A 17148-nucleotide genomic window follows, 5' to 3' on the forward strand; every position below is an offset into this window, starting at 1 on the left:
GGTGTGAAATGCTGTCTCAGCAGCACCGGGAAGTCCAAGGTGAGCTGCGGTGGGTTTCTGCAATTCCTCTCCACATTCTTTTTTTTTTTTGAATCAGAGTCTCACTCTGCTGCCCAGGCTGGAGTGCAGTGACATGCTCACGGCTGTCATAACCTTGACTTGCTGGGCTCCGGCGATCCTTCCGCCTCAGCCTTCCAAGTAGCTGGAACTACAGGCATGTGCCACCACACCTGTCTAATTTTCTTTTTTGAACTGTTGTCCAGACGAGGTCTTACCAAGTTGCCCAGGCTGGTCTTGAACCCCTGGGCTCAGACAGTCCTCTCGCCTCTGCCTTCCAAAGTCCTGGGATTATGGCCTGCACCTGGCCTCATTTTGTGTGTGTGTGTGTGTGTCTGTTTGTTGTGTTTCGTTCTCTTGAGTTGAGATCTCACTCTGCTGTCCTGACTGGTGTGCAGTGGCACCATCACAGCTCACCACAGCCTTGACTTCCTGGGCTCAGATGATCCTCTCACCTCAACCTTCCATGTAGCTGGGACTACAGGTGCATGCCACCATGCCTGGCTAATTTGTGTGTGTGTGTGTGTGTGTGTATTTTTTTAAATAGAGATGAGGTCTTGCTATGTCTGGAACTCCTGGGATCAAGTGATCTTCCTGACTCATCCTCCCAAAGCGCTGGGATTCCAGGTCCCTTTTCACATTCATTCTTACCTGTACCATCCCATGGGTCCCCTTCACTGTGGCCTGTTTTTACACGAGGGCCTCTTGGCCTTGGCCGATGTGAGGGCCCTGTGAATTTTCCTCTGCTGTGTAACCCTTTGTGCGCCCTGGTCACCCGGTCTCCCGGCGGGCTCCATCTCTGTGGTCGGGAGTTAGCTCTGCTTTGACAAAACCACTCAGCCGTCTATTCCTGAAATAGCCTGTTTGAATTTGCCAATTACTCATGTTTTTCGACCGCCTCGGTTTCCTCTTCTTGTTCAGCATCGTGACCGTCATTCAGCCCTTGGCTCACTAATGCCCATGTCTTGTCAACATTTTCCTTCCTGGACGTGGTAATTACACAGGGTGCATCTTTGCTCACAGGGTTCACCCTCAGGCGGTTTCTGGCTGGGCTTGTGTGGGACACAGGATTCCCCCCAGAGTGCTAGACACCCCCGGGCTATGATGCAGGTCCCTCCAGGACAAGGACCTTTCTGTCATCCAGGCCCCCGTAGACCCCCTCTGATGACAACTTCCTCATCTCGCAGCTTCTGGAACCTTGTTGAACATTCCCGCGTCTTCACAGTGTCCAAGGCGATCCACATCTTCTAGAGTGTTTTCCAAACCTGCTTGAAGTTTACAAGCATTAAATTCGTTGCAAATTGGTTCCTAGAGTTGCATGTATAGTGAACATCTGCATAAGAAAGTGAGCCGGATGCTGGGCACTGTGGCTCACACCTGTCATCCCAGCACTTTGGGAGGTGAGAGGATTGCCAGAGCCCAGGGGTTTGAGACCAGGCGGGGCAATTTGGTGAGACCTCATCTCTACACTATATCAAAAAAGATTAGCCGGGAGTGGTAGCACGCGCCTGTAGTTCCAGCTACTTGGAAGGCTGAGGCGGAAGGATCTCCAGAGCCCAGCAGGTCGAGACTGCGGTGACCATGAGCGTGCCATTGCACTCCAGCCTGGGCGACAGAGTGAGACTCTGACTCAAAAAAAAAAAAAAAAAGTGAACAGGTCATTTCAGGTAGTTTTAACTCCCTGAATAATTTTAACACAGAGCATCATGATTTAAGGGCAGAAGTTTTTGTCATCTTTCAAAGACCTAGGACTATGCAATTAAAAAAAAATTTAAGGCTGGGTGCAGTGGCTCACACCTGTAATCCTAGAACTTTGGGAGACCAAGGAAAGAGGGTTGCTTGAGCCCAGGAATTTGAGACCAGCCTGGGCAACATAGCAAGACCCTATTCTTACCAAAAGAAAAAGAAAAATTAGCCAGGCATGGTGGCCCATGCTTGTAGACCCAGCTACTCAGGAGGCTGAGGCAGAAGGATCACCTGAAGCCAAGAGGCAAGCATGAAGGCAGCCATGATCATGGCACTTGCACTCTCCCTGACTCAAATAATTTTTTTTTTAGCAACAGGGTCTCTCACTCTGCCACTATCATGGCTCACTGCAGCCTCAAACTCCTGGGCTCAAACAATCCCCCCTCCTCAGCCGCCTGAGTAGCTGGGACTACAGAGTACATGACCACGCCTGGCTAATTTTTTTGTTTTGGAGAGACAGGGTCTCGCCATGTTGCCTGGGCTGGTCTCAAACTCCTGGCCTCAAGTGATCCTCCTGCCTCAGCCTCCCAAAGTGCTGGGATTACAGGCGCGAGCCACCATGTCCAGCTGGAGAATGCAGTTTATACTTGCTGTTGGGGTTTTTTTTCCTGCAAAGTGCTCTGGGCCCCCTGTGGCCCCATGTGGTCAACAGTTGGGAGCTGAAGTTCTATTGACAGCCTCTGGCTGCTGACTGGTTTCCTTTTTAATGTCAAGTTTTCTTCTGGACTCAGCTCACTCATCCAGACATTTCTTTACAAACAAATTACCCCAATTTCTTATTGTTCAAATGAGGTGGGAAGTAAATGGACAAATTGACCAATATCACACTGTTGGGATTCTAGGAGTATATCTTGATACAGTTCAGTAGTTTTTTAGAAGGTCAGATTGCCAGAGTCATCAGGTAATTCCTACTCATTGGGCAGTGTCCTCCAAAGTCACTCATTCATCCAACCCAAATTTATTGGACACTCACCCTACTGGGCACCGGGGATCCCTGGCCAGGACTGACATCCAAAGGACACCTCCAGTATGCGGGATGCTTCGCAAAAATGTCCTCTTAATTTTTTTCTTTATTTTATTTTATTTTTTGAGTTGACATCTTACTCCATTGCCCAGGCTGGAGTGCAGTGGCATGCTCAACGGCCACTCTAGCGTCGACCTGCTGGGCTCAGACAATCCTTCTGCCTCAGCCTTCCAAGTAGCAGGAACTGCAGGTATACACTACCACACCCGGCTAATTTTTTGATTTATTGTAGAGATGAGGTCTCACCCAGTTGCCCAGGCTGGTCTCGAACCCCTGGACTCAGCCAGTTCTCTTGCCTCGGTCTCCCAAAGTGCTGAGATTACAAGCTTGAGCCATTGCGCCCAGCCTTTTTTTTTTTCTTTATTTTAATAGTGTCAAGGGTACAGATAGTTTTTGATGACATGGTTGCGTTGTAGATTGGTGACGTCTGGGCTTTAAGTGTATGAGGTTCATGAAAACATCCTAGAAAAAGTGCTCCATCCCTCGTGACTGAATATCGCTACAATCACCTTCTAAGGACTACCCTTGGGAAGCTATGCACCAATGGCCGCACCTACTTCACCCTTCCAAGCAATGTTGGAACTCTGTTTTTGGAATGCCCATCAGAGCTGTCGTCGTGAGAATGTCAGAGCTGGAATTAGAGCAGCGAACAAACATTACATTTCTTGTTAAACTTGGCAAGAGTGGAAACAAAATCAGGCACATGTGAGTCCAAGTTTATGGGGATAATGCCATGAAGAAAACGGCAGTGTGTACAAATGGATTAAACGTTTTTCTGAAGGGACAGAAAGCGTCCCTGCTGAAGAGAGGTTCTGGACAACCAGTAACGAGAACTGATTTTAACATTGCAAAAATCCATTGACTTGTGCATCAAAATCATCAGCTGATACGGAGAAGCACAGCAAATCAAATAAACATCTTGGCATGAGAAAGGCGAGTGCAGAAAGGGTCCCGAAGGAGCTCTTGCCTCATGACGCTGCACCAGCTCACGCAGCACTGTGTGCGAGGGAGTTTTTAGCCAGAAGACAAAGAACTGTATTGGGACACCCTCCCTACTCACCTGCTCTGGCCCCCAGTGACTTTTTCCTTTACCTGATGATGAAGGAAATATTGAAAGGAAGACGTTTTGATGGCATTCAGGACATCAAGGCTAATACGATGACAGCTCTGATGGCCATTCCAGAAAAAGAGTTCCAAAATTGCTTTGAATGGTGGAGTAGGTGTGGGCGTCCATGCATAGCATCCTAAGGGGAGTCCTTCGAAGGTGACCATAGTGGTTCAGCAATGAGGTATGCAATGCTTCTTCTAGGATGAGTTTGAGGACTTAATGATCAGTCCTTGTACCCACCGTTCCCTGTTCCCTTATTATTTATCAGAAGGAAATAATCCATCATTTCTGGCCTCACCACGCATAAGTGTAGGGAGGCAGACAGTGTCACGGGGTCATTGCTAGTAGTCTCTCGTACCGGGTCTGGAGGATGAGGGAGTGACCACCTGGGGGTGTCAGGAAGGGTGGCACAGAGGGGATCCCAGAGCCGGCCTCGAGGGAGACCCCATCTTTGTTCTTTCCACAAACTGTTGCCGGTTTTGCTGGCTGTTTCGCTTTACTTTACTTCAAGAGATTTAACATTATTAGAGTCGTCCCCTAAACAGAAAGAACGTAAACAAAGTTGTTTTGAAACTCGCATGGCCAGCACAGAGCTGGTGCCCAGTGAAGTGGGTCCCGGGAGAGCAGGAAGCACGCGGGCGCCATAAAGCGGCCCTCTGTCCTTGGTGCAGTTACCCATGCGGCGCAGACGTTTTCCTGCATTTTGTGGGTGAAGGTGGTGGCGTTGGAAGTGGGCCCGGAGCCAGATCACACTGAGCCTTCTGTAGAAAAGAGGGAAAACGAGAGGGGGAGAGGGCTCCGTGCACCATAACAAAGGGGCACTTTCCTGAATATGCCGCGTGGCTTTTACACGTGACTTGGATGTGTGTCAGTATTTGAAATCATTATTTTAAAAGTTAAATAATGTCTAAAACCCAGGCCTCGTACTTCTGATTTTTCCACATATTTTCCCACTTCCAAGTTGCAGTCAGTTGAGGTTCTGGAAAGCCAGGAGAAGCCGAGACCTGAGCAGAGGCCTTGTCGTCCTGCGTCTTGAGGACGAGGCCTTTCCTGGGAGGTCTGTTGTCTGCAGGAACTGAATCCTACAGCCTCACTGGTGGCTCCTGCAGAGATTCCTGTCCCCGTGGTGAGGAGCACAGACTGAGGACTGAAACAGTCAGTGTTCAGATCCTGGCTCCCGGCTCCACAGCTGTGTGGCTTTGGGCGGGTGGCTATACCTCTAGGAGCCTCCGTTTGTTCAGCTGCAAAATGGGTATGAATACGGACCCTTGCTTCCCATTAAATCCTGCACATAAAGTGCCTGGCAGTGTTAAGCACTCAGTGAGTGTTGGCTGTTGTCATCACCAAGGTCATCATCACGGTCATTGTTGGGGTGACTGTTGTACCCTGAGGAAGATCCCAGGCCACTGGGACCGGTGCCCTGTGCTTGGCTGTCTCCCAGGGCCTCGCATGGCCCTGGGAAGAGGCCCTGGGATGCCAGGGTGACCAGAACATTCGGTGTGTCGGAGAGCAGTCCTCTTGGCACCCGTGGCTTTGGGATACCTGGTGTGGCGCCTGCATCCCGAAATCCTGACAGAGTCTCTATGCCTCTGAGCCCTTGTCCTCTGGGGGACGCCTCCGTGCAGTCTTCTGTGAATCGAGGGGGCACTGGGAAGGCACTGAGGCCTTCAGAGGGCCTGTCGCGTATCTCCTAGCTACCTCCTTAAACCCAAGAGTATCTGGCTTCAAATATGGAACAACCGGCCTCGGGTATTTTTCCCCCAAAATTAATTGAAAGCATGTTTTTGATTTCTCCAGATGCTGTCTCCACGCACACGGGAGGAGGGAGTGGCTGGCACAGGACATGTTTGTGGCCCAGATGGGACCCATTTTAGGGGCGCACACCCAGATGTCTCCCAGGCTGTGGGCCTCGGTGCTGGCCAGGAGGATGCTGGGTGGGAGAAGCAACTTCCAAGGAAAGGGGCCAGAGCCGGAGACCCCACCGCGTGCGGGCAGTGAGTGACCTGTCGGTTTCATAAGAAATGACACCGTTGTTTTGAGTCTGAAGGTTGGTGGCAGACTCCCCATAGCCCAGGGGAACAGTTGTCCCAGTCAGTCTAGGAGGAGCCTGGTGTTTCCATTGTGTCCCAAACCCTTGCTGAATCCTTCTGACCCCGTCGGTGCTTCTGGCCAAGGCCTGGCATCTTCCCGTCTCACGTGGAAATCTCACGGGGCCTGGGAGGAGCGTCCATCTCAAACCCCCTGTGGGGTTCAAGGGTGCCTACCAGCGGGCCCACAGGCGGCATCTGCTCAATGGCGTTGAGCCCTGCCAGACCCCCAGCCCCGACCTGTCCAGCCCCTGAGAGCCCACCCTCCCCTTAGCTGGAATGAAGGGCCTGCACGGCGGCTTCTCTGGTAACTGGCACCTGCTTTTTCGTGCTTAGTTCTCTCTAGGCTTCAATTTTCTCATCTGTGAAATGGAGATGCTCACGCCTTTCTGGCAGGATTATCAAGAGCCACCGAGTGGCAAACGTCACCCGTGAGCACCGACATCCCGGTTCCTCCAGCCCGTGAGACACAGGACACATGCTGTGTTTTACAAGGGGCTTCTGCCCACTCTTGCTCTCCTGGGAGGAGAGGAAAGGAAGGAGGGGCGTGTTTTCGCTTGAAGAGGCTTCGAGCTGTTTTGCGTTTCCGAGATGAACCTTCAGATGTCCTTCAAGGCTTTTCTTCCCCATTAGGCAACAGGCACAGTAACTAACCACTTCTCCCGTTGGGGCCAAGCTGTCCAGAAGACCGACTGGCGCCTAGTAAGGAGATGTGAAAGACACTCTTTTGGGGACAGTGTGCCGACACTGTCTGCTTTTCATTTAAACAAACCATTTGTTTCTAGGCAAGATGGATTGCTGGGTCACATCGGTGACTCAGTCCCTTGCATACATACGGCTAAATCTGAAAGAGTCTGTGTCTCTGGTTGGGGCAGGGACGCCCCAGGCCTGCTCAGCCTCTCTGCCTCTGCCGTCGAGAGGACTGAAGGACTGATGCCCCCTCCTTCCTGTCCCTGTCGCCTTTTTTCCGCTCAGAGCTCATGAGCCTCCACGTGACTGACAGTTTGGTTGTTTTCTGAATCCTTGGGTTGCCCAGCAAAGACTTCTTCCAGTAAGTGCAAATCAAAGGGCTTAAAAGTCATGTCAACAGCCACAACCTCTCAGCCTTTGATGGCTCTTTGCCGCCTAGAAGATGCAGTTCCGGCCATGACTGCTCATAGAACCCAAACAATAGCCCCAGGAGGGACGAGGCACAGATATTCTGCTGACCCCACTCTAGGGATGGGCGGAGTGAGGCCAGAGGAGCTGAGTGACACAGTAGAAAGTGAGAAGGCTAAACCAGAATCCTAGCCTTCTGACACCCTGGGTTCAAATCCTGGCTCTGCCACGTCAGAGAAGCAACTGGAGTATGTCATTGGGGCCTTAGTTTTCTCATCTGTATGACAGAGCAGTCGATCATGCCTGCCCTGAAGGGAGGATTAGATGAGATTGTACCTATGCGTCCCAAGAATGGCGGCCGGCACAGAGCAAATGAGCCCTGGCCCTCTGCCTGTCTTCTCGCTGATGTGGCTCCCCCCACTTTGTTGACAGGTGTGCACCGAGCACACACAGGGCACTGGTGGTGACAGCGATGGAAGTAGAAGAGGAACATGGCAGGAGAACTCTAGGAGCCCCTAAGGCACCTTTGTGTTCTCTTCCCTTGAGTGTAGGCAGAAGCTGGAAGCCTGATGGGGGATGCCTACCACGAGTATGTGACATTTGGAAAAGGAATTTTGCCAGTGTAATGAAGGTCACTAATCAGTTGACTGTGAGTTCACCAGAAGGAAGATTATCCGGGTGGGCCTGACCTAAGCACACGAGCCCCTCACTTAGGGGTCTAGAGATCAGAAATAGAAGTCCAAGACATTTGCAGCATGCAGCATGGAGGGGTCCTTGTGGCTCAGAACTGTGGGCAGCTTCTAGGCTTCTAGTGGCCCCGGCCAACCACATGAAATGGGGCCTCTGTCCTACAACTGCAAGGAACTGGATTCTGCAACAGGCTTACGAGTCTGAAAGAGGTCCCTGAGCTCCAACAAGGTACACGGTCTCAGCCAGGTGCAGTGGCTCATACCTGTAATCCGAGCAGTTTGGGAGGCTGAGACAGGAGGATCACTTGCACTCAGAAATTTGAGGCCAGCCTGGGCAACATAGCGAGACCTCATTTCTACAAAAAATTAAAAAAATTAACTGGCATGGTGGCATGAGCCTGTAGTCCCAGCTACTTGAGAGGCCGAGGAAGGAGGATCACTTGAGCCCAGGTTGGGGCTGCAGTGAGCCGTGATCATGCCATTGCATTCCAGCGGGGGCAACAGAATGAGACCCCCCAACTCAAAATAAAAAGGAGGGAAAGCGCAGCCCTGAAAGCACCATGATTTCAACCCAATGAGACCCTGAAGTCAGGACCCCGACTTGTGACCTCTGGAGTTAAGCTTTAAGCTGCTAAATTCATGGTAATTTGCTGTGCAGTGATAAAAAACTAAGAATGTGTAAGGCCACTACAGAGTAGCTGTATATATTTTCTATTATTGCAGACAAATTACCACAAACGTAAGTGACTTACACAGTGGACATTTATCATCTCAGTCGCTGAGACTTAGGTGTGCAGGTGTGACATGGCCTTTCCCTCGGGGTCTCTGCCTGGACCCTTCACCCAGATGTCCCCGGGGCTCGTTCCTCCATTTCCTTTTGGTTTCTACTCCAGTGACACTTCCTCCCAAGGCCTTCCAGACATGCTGCCCTCGTCACTCTCTGTCTCCCCTACAGCCACTTAGGGTTTTTTTTTCCCCAGAGCACTTGCTGTGGATTAAATTGTGTCCCTCAGAAAGACATGTTGAACCCTAACCTCCCACTTCATGTGAATGTGACCTTACGTGGAAACAGGGTCTTTGCAAATAGAATCAAGGTAAGTTGAGATCGCACTAGATTCGGTGAGATTAATCCCATGACAGGCGTCCACATAAAACGAGGGGAACTTAGACGCAGAAACAGACTCACGGGAAGTTGCCTGGTGACTGGAGGCAGAGGCTGAAGTGTCTCCAGGCCTGGATTGCACCAGCCGGGGAAGGATTCTTCCCTGGAGCCTTTGGAGAGAGCAGGGCCCTGCTGGCACCTTGATTTCCAGTGTCTGGCCTCTGAACTGTGAGACAGGAAATTTCTGTTGTTTCAAGCCAGCTAGTTGTGGGTATTTTTTTACAGCAGCCCCAGGAAACTAATATGTGCGTATCACAATCCTCCCTCTCTTCCTCCCTCCCTTCCTTTCCCTCTCTCTCCTTCTCGCCCCCCCCTCACTCCTTCTCTCCCCCCCTCCCTCCTTCTCTCCCTCTCTCCCTCCCTCCCTCCTTTCTCAGTTGTGGTTTTTAACTCATGTCCCTACCGCTGGAATGCAAGTTTTGGGGAACAGTTGACTCTCTTTTGTTCCCAGTGGAATCTCCTATATCTGAACCCATGCTTGGGACAGGACTCGATAAAAAGGTGCTGAGTGAATTGATGAATATTTATTTAGTGAAAACAGGTCCACGGCAGACATTCTCTAAGCTCCACAGACCTCTACAGTTAAAAGGTTAAGAAAGAAATATGACAAGTGCACTGATCTGTTCCAATGTGAATTTTTTTTTTTTTGACATCTCACGGCGGAGAGAATCGATCCTGAGTTTTAGGGGGAAAGTATTTTCAATAAAAACCTCAAAGTGAAATTCAATAAAATAATTATTTAGTTATGAATGAGACAAAGGAATAGAACCTTTGTCAAATTTATTTTTTGTATAGCCACTGCCAGATTACCATGAAATATTTGGGAACTGAATTTTGCTGACTGCATGTTTTCAGAGCAGGCCCTTGTTTCACTGAAAGCAGGAAAGAAGGACTTGGATCAGGGGGCCCTTGAAGTTGATTAGGAAAGAAACTGAGACACACTTCTGGCTTTGGGAGCCCCTTTGAGAATCTGATGGAAGCTAAGGACTGGACAGAAGTATCCTTTCATGCACCCTCTCACATGAGGATTTCCTGCAGCCTGGGTCAAGAGCTCGCCTTCTGAGCAGCGTTTCAGCCAAGTCCTGGCGATCCCCGGGATGGCCTAGGGCCTCTCGCTGAGCTACTGCCCTTCCCAGGCTGAGGTGGTGTGTGTTTACCTGAAGGCCAAGCACCAGTTCTCTGGGTTGGGGGAGATGGCATGACTAGATCTCGTGAAAGGAAACGAACCCCTTTGAACACAAAGTGAATACCTTCAGCATCTGTCTTTCCAAGCTCTCAAGGTGCGAAACACCATAGGGACGCTGGGTAACAGGGTGAGAATCACGAGAGGGAGGTTTCAGGCTGGGCTAGGTGTTAATCAGCCGGCAGCCTTGGCTGATCAGAGGCGAGTGTTGGCGGAATGAGTGAAGCCACTCCGTCACAGAATAGTCATCCCTTGGTAGCTTGGGGGGGTAAATTTCAGGACCCCCTGCAGGTACCCAAATCCACAGCTGCTCTAGTCCCTTATGTAAATGACATGGTATTTGCATTTGCCTCTAGATTACCTACAGTACCTAATACTATATAAATGATATGTAAATAGTTACTGTATACGTATTTGAAGACAGGGTCTTGCTGTGTCACCCAGGCTGGAATGTCGGAGTATGATCACGGCTTAATGCAGCCTCGAACTTCAGGGCTCAAGCAGTCCTCCCACCTCAGCCTACCAAGTAGCTGGCACTACAGGCATGGGCCACCACCCCCGGCTCATTTTTATTCTTTCAGGGGACGAGGTCTTGCTGTGTTGCCCACTAGTCTCCAACACCTGTACTCAAGCGGTCTGGCCACCTCGGCCTTCTCGGCCTGGGTGTATTTTTTATGCGTCGCTTTTGATCGCTGTGTTTTTATTTTGTTGAATATTTTCAACCCGTGGTTGGCGGAACCCACAGATGTGAGCCCCTGGATACTGTACTGGCTTTGGGTGAGGCTCAGAATCCCAGCTCTTCTCTGGACAAGCTGTGTGGCCCTGGGCAAGTCACTTACTAGCCTGAGCCTCCGTTTTTCCGCCTGGGAATGAGGACGCCCCCAAGGGATGTTGCGGAATCAGGACTTGTGCTGTGTGCACACCTGGCGCAGGTGCTCTGGGGGTCAGAGCTGCTGTGATGGATACTGACAGTGCTTTATGCTCCCTAATGCACGGCCCATATCTGACTGCATCAGAAACGTCTGGAAGGCATTTGAGAGGCATCCCTGGGCCCCACCCAGAACTCCTTGGAGCAGGGTCCAATTGTGCCAGGCATTTCCCGCTTGGCCCACACCCTTGTCCACCAGCTCTGGGCCTGGGACGCTGCCCAGATGGACTGTGGCTCCCACAGGGTCTCGGCTGACCTGCCCAGGGACTCAGCAGAGAGATGCTCCATAAGCCCCTTCCACGTGACCTCCTCTCCTCAGAGGCAGGCGGCTGCTCCCTGCACCAGCTTGTTTCAAGCCACCCAGGGTTTGATTTTAATCAGATGTGGCAAGTTGACAGGGCAGGATGCAACAGCTTGAAAGAAGAGTTTCTTACCATTTCAAAGCATGAGGGCCCCACAGGGTAGCACTGGACACACAGAGGCAAGTGGAGCGGAGGGGAGAGCCTGGCTAAGGCCTTTATGGGGGTTTTCGGGGGAAGGAAGGGTGAGGCAAGCAGGCAAGCTGAACAGGGCTAGGACTGGCTAGCTGGAATGATTTCCCAGGCTCTGGGCCATAGGGGTGGCCCCTTAGTTGCTGGGTATGTGGTCCGGGGGTGACTTAGGACAGGGTAATGACTGGCTTGGGGTGTGAGAGCTAGACAAAGGGATGACTGGGGCGTGGGCTGTGGACTGGTTGGTGTGTGTACAGAAAGTGTGTCTGCAGGCAAGGTGTTTGCTGTCTCTGGGAATTAGCTGGCCTTGGGAGGGGAGTCTCTCTCTGGCTAGCCAGGCCACAAGATGTCAAGGCATAAGACCGGGTGCAGTGGCTCACACCTATAATCCCAGCACTTTGGGAGACTGAGGTGAGAGGATTGCCTGAGCCCATGGGTTCAAAACCAACCCGGGCAACTTGATGAGACCTCATCTCTACAGTAAATCAAAAAATTAGCCAGGTGTGGTGGCACGTGCCTGTAGTTCCAGCTACTTGGAAGGCTGAGATGGAAGAATCACCTGCACCCAGCAAATGGAGGTTGTGGTGGCTGTGAGTGTGCTACTGCACTCCAGCAACCTGGGCAACAGAGTGAGATTCCAACTACCAAAAAAAAAAAAGATGTCAAGGCATAAGAAAATATAAACAACAGAATTGGACTGGGTGAGGTGACTCATGCCTGTAATCCCAGCACTTAGGAGGCCGAGGTGGGAGGACCACTCGAGCCCAGGAGTTCAAGAGCAGCCGGGCAACATAGTGAGACTTTATCTTACTAAAAATAAAAAAGTTAGCCAGGTGTAGTGGCTCACGCTTGCAGTCCCAGCCACTTGGGAGGCCGTGGCGGGAAGATATCTTGAACTCAGAAGGTCAAGGCTACAGTGAACCATGATGGCACCACTGCACTTCAGCGTGGACAGTAGAGTGAGATCCCATCTCCTGAAAAAAACAAAAATGAAGCCAGAATTAATCCAGGGGGATAAATGTGCCCTCTGTTACCGTCCCTGGGAACCGCACGGTCATGTCCACAGCTTTGTAAGTAACTCTCGATCAGCTACCCTTTGAGTTCCCCACTAGATCCCCTGTTTCCTGTGGGACCCGATCCGTGAACAAGAAATCCCCGGGTAGTCCGAATGCAGCCAGGCCCACCTTGGGCACCGCACAGAGCTGATAGTTTGCAAAGCCTGCTCAGCTCTGGGCAGATCTTCACGGCAACTCTGTGTGGAAGGAAGCCTTGGGAACGGTCACAGCGAGGGACAAAAGCTCAGACTCTGGGGGCTCCTTTGGGCTTGGGTGACCGCTGCAGACTTCAGACAGTGCAGCTTTCTGGGTGACCGCACAGGGGCCCTGGAGGCGGGAGGCCTGCGGGTGCGATGTCCCATAGAAAAAGCCACTAGATTCTGGGAGGGGCCAGATGCTTCCAGGCTGTTTAACAGGGTTCAGGAGCACCAGAGAAGTTTCTGGGTCTCCAGCCAAGCCAGGGATGCCATGCAGCAGGAGCCAGGCCTCCCCCAGGGCCACATCCTGGCCCACACACTGTTTCCAGTCCCTCTCTGTCCGGCCTCTGTTCTCCTCCACCCCCGGCCTGTGAAGGAGCTTGGATTCAGGCTGTCCTGGTCTTCCCATGAAGTCCTCTGCTCGACACGGTGGCTCTCCACGGCTTCTGGATCGAAGGCCGGCTCCAGGGCTGGGTGGAGAGTTGGGAATCTTCCCGACTGGTATTGGATGATGCTTCTGGGCAGTCTTCAGAGCGAGGAAGATGGCGTTAGTTGGCAGGCTGGGTTTGCAGGGTTGGCTGGGCTGGTGGGCACTGTGCCCACCCATGGATGCTGGCTTGTGGCTAAGGAAGGACACAGGAGAGAGACAGTGGGACCAGAGGAAGCCTGAGCTCGTGGAGCTAACCCAGGGAAGCAGGGTGCACACCTGGACGGTCAGCTAAACTTGGGCTTCAGACCCAAGGAAGAGCCAGATGTTGACCAGCCAGGACTTCCCATTAACCCAAGCGTGGAAACCTCAGCTGCTGTATTTGTCAGGAGGTGTCTACGCACCATGTCTGTGTGTGGAGGTGATGATGGGCTTGGACTCTAGAGGAAAGTTGAAAGGGGCTGGTTTTGCTGGCCAGAGTGACCACTGCACCATTAGACATTGGGGTGGAAGGGCTTCAGAAGGAACAAACTGTATTGTGGTGACTGCCAGGAGAAGGGCCGGTGAGGGGAGATGCCTGAGAAAATACAAGCACAGTAGCGGGAGGGAAGCTTGCCGCAGGCCTCTGCGCGAGGGCTGCCTGGGAGAATGCTTGGAGGTGGCTGTGTAGCCTGTCCCTGCATGGCCACCAGGCCTCTCCGGGAGGAAGGGCTGCCTCTGGCCATGAGCATTCTGGTTGTCGAGCTGCAGGCAGCCTGGCCATGAGGTGGCCTGCCGGACAGGGCGCTCTGCAGAGGCAGACGCTGGCAGGACCCCAGGGTCCCCCGAGAGCACCCAGCTGGGCCTTCCTCTGCCCACCACTCTGTCCATCATCTGCCACCCTTCACGGAATGTCTCCCGGGGCTGAGGCACCTTCATGGGCTGGGGTTTTGCCCTCAGCACGTGTGTGTGATGGTGCTTTGCAGAGCGTGGCAGGACTTAAACAAACAGCTCTCCGAGCAGAGATGTGACCGGTGACAGGGATGAGGCCAGGGCCAGGGAAGTGGATGGGAGAAGAACGGAGGTGCCTGTCCACCAGGCCGTGTACTGAGGTGACAAGATCCTCCCAGTCGTGTCCACAGTTGGAGGTTTGTCCACGCCTAGGTACATACCCACAAGGATGACGGCAGAGACTCAACAGACACTTGCTCACAGCAGCCGTGGGGCAGAGGCCACTCGAGTGTTCACGGAGGGATGAACAGACAGACTGATGACAGTGGGATGGGAGTGAGCCTGCAGAGGGAGGGAGATTCCGACACAGGCTGCAACCTGCATGCACCTTGGGGACGTCATGCTCAGTGGAACAGCGGGTCACGTGAAGACAGCGATTGTGTGATTCCCCTCGAATGCGGGATCTAGGCTAGTCAAACTCGGAGACAGAGAGGGGGGTTGGTGGCAGGGCCTGGGGAGGGGGAACGTCCGTGTTCGATGGCTGCAGAGTTTCCGGTGTTTGATGGGGATGCCCTGGGGACGGATGGGGGTGACGGCTACACAGCACTGGGAGTGCAGTTGGAGCTAAATTGCACACTTGAAAATGGTGAGGATGGCTACTTTTATGTGATGTGTTTTCTACCATGATACATTTAAGAATTTTTAAAAATTTTAAAGCTGTGGGGTACAATTCAGAGTTAGGTATACAAATGTTCGTTATGCAGGTACCCTTGTTGATGAGGTGTGGCCCCCACCCCTGGCAGTTTCCCACTACGGCCAATCCCTTTCGTGCAGTATTACGATAGCTGTTCAAGGTCCACTTATGAGTGAGAACTTGTGATATTGGGTTCTTTGTTTCTGTGAGAGTTCACTCAGTATTATAGCCTCTAAGTCCATCCAAGTTGCTGTGAAGTTCATAGTTCTGTCCTTCTTTATGGCTGCATAATATTCCATCATGTACATGTTCCACACGTAAAAGTTGGGACTGTGCAGATGAAACATCAGGCCTGTCCCCCAGCACAGCAAGGGGAACGGTGGGTTCCACGGCCACAGACCCGGTCCTGCCCTCAGGCCGCGTGGGGAGGGCTGGAGGGAGTGGAGAAGCATCCTTGCCCGTCCACAGTGAGCGTGAGGTCAGCCCTCCTGTCGTCCAAGCTCAGAGAGACAAGGGGGGTGAGGCCTGGGGGTGAGCCAGGTGCGCACGCCTCAGGGGCCTCCCCAGGGGCCTCCATGGAGGACAGAGGTGGCTCCCTCTGGAGGGCTGGTGAGGGTTAGATGAAGCAGTCTCTCAAGCCCCAGGGGCAGTGCCCGACCCCCAGGGCACCCCCAGGAGACATGAACGGTGGTTGTCGTTGACAGGCTTGTGTCCACCGTGTTCTGCGCGGTTCTCCCTCACGCTCCAGCTCAGTGCATACCTTCCTCTTCCTCCATGACCGCCCCCCCGGGGCCTTGGCCATCTTCCTGGCATCAGGAGTTTCTCCAGCCACAACAGCTTCTCCCAGTGTGAGGGCCATGTGCCCAGGAGGGGCTGTGACATGATGCCCAGGGTGGGGTGGGGCTTAAAATAACTTCCGTCCGGTGGCTCGTCCAGAGCCCGGCAAAATGGAGCTCGAGGCTATGAGCAGATACACCAGCCCTGTGAACCCAGCGGTCCTTCCACATCTGACCGTGGTGCTCTTGGCCACTGGCATGTTCTTCACCGCCTGGTTCTCCGTGTATGAGGTCACCTCCACCAAGTACACTCGCGATAGCTACAGAGAACTCCTCGTCACCCTGGTGGCCTCGCTCTTCATGGGCTTTGGAGTCCTCTTCCGGCTGCTCTGGGTCGGCATCTACGTGTGAGTGCCCAAGGGTACCGGCCAGGCGGCTTCACTGAATCCCTACTTTTGTAAATTAATTTTTTTACTGTGCTGGAAGCATCCCGCTTGCTGCTTACAATAAAGGCAGATGTATGACTGTCAAAAAAAATAAAATAAAATAACTTCCGTCCACCACGGAGAGCGCTGCCCCCTTCCAGCTCTTTCTCAGGGATGTCAAGGAGAACGTCCCTTGCGGGTGCTGGTGTGTCCTCAGCGCCTCCACATTTGTCCGTTTCCTTCTGTTAACAGGGAACGCAGCCCTCAGACCCCAGCACACGGCGGTATCTGGTAATAATTTCATCACTTCCCTCCTTTGGGTTTATTTTTAGAGTTTGCATCTATTTTTGGCAAGTGAAACTGATTTTTTGTTTATCATCGTGTATACCGTTTACTTTAAAAATAACTTCAAGTTAAAAGAAATGAGTCAATTAGAGAAATGAAATCAGCAACACAAGAAGAGGTATGTGGCTCTGGCAGGCATCACCAAGGGGCGTGCGGCGGGACCGGCGTCTGGCAATGTGAAAGTCGGGGCTAGGGAGGCCTAGAGAATTCCTCTGCACCCTCAGACTCAAGCCCACATGGGACCTCCTTTCTGTGGTTCTGACAGCCGCTGCCCCCACCCCCCAAGCAAGACAGCACGATTCCCGCAGATGTTCCGAGCACAAATCACGCGCTGTGCAAGTTGTCTCTTTGTAGTACGTCCAGAGGCCACCCCAGGTCCCCAGTCCCCAGCTCAGAGTTACCCAGAGCAGACATCAGGGGCCGATGGTCACTTAGAGGCTGACAGGGTGGGAGGGTCTCCCCAGGGGCAGGAACGCAAGCCCCGGGCACTTCTACAAAGCGAGCTCAGCGCCTCAGACCTCCGAGCTCTCCCTCCCAAGGCCTTGACGGTCCAGGTGGCAGACGCCCCCACTCGCCTCTCTGAAGACACCGCTCAGGAGAGGAATGCTGAGCCGAGGACACCTTGCGAGAGTGAGTGGTGTGGAATGGAGGGCCCCAGCCCGGGCCTGGCTCAGGTCGCGTGTCTCAGCACCTTGTTTGGGCTATCTCCGTCTTCAACTTACAATA

The 17148-nt window shown here is 52.6% G+C and overlaps 1 pseudogene; it reads left to right on the forward strand.

The window, feature by feature from the left end:
- Positions 1-15823: 15823 nt before the first annotated feature.
- LOC103261923 lies at positions 15824-16063 on the forward strand (annotated as a pseudogene).
- The last annotated feature ends 1085 nt before the right edge of the window (positions 16064-17148 follow it).

This window comes from Carlito syrichta, unplaced genomic scaffold, assembly GCF_000164805.1.
Source record: "Carlito syrichta isolate Samal-C Ts95f unplaced genomic scaffold, Tarsius_syrichta-2.0.1 Scaffold304217, whole genome shotgun sequence".
Classification (NCBI taxonomy): Eukaryota; Metazoa; Chordata; class Mammalia; order Primates; family Tarsiidae; genus Carlito; species Carlito syrichta.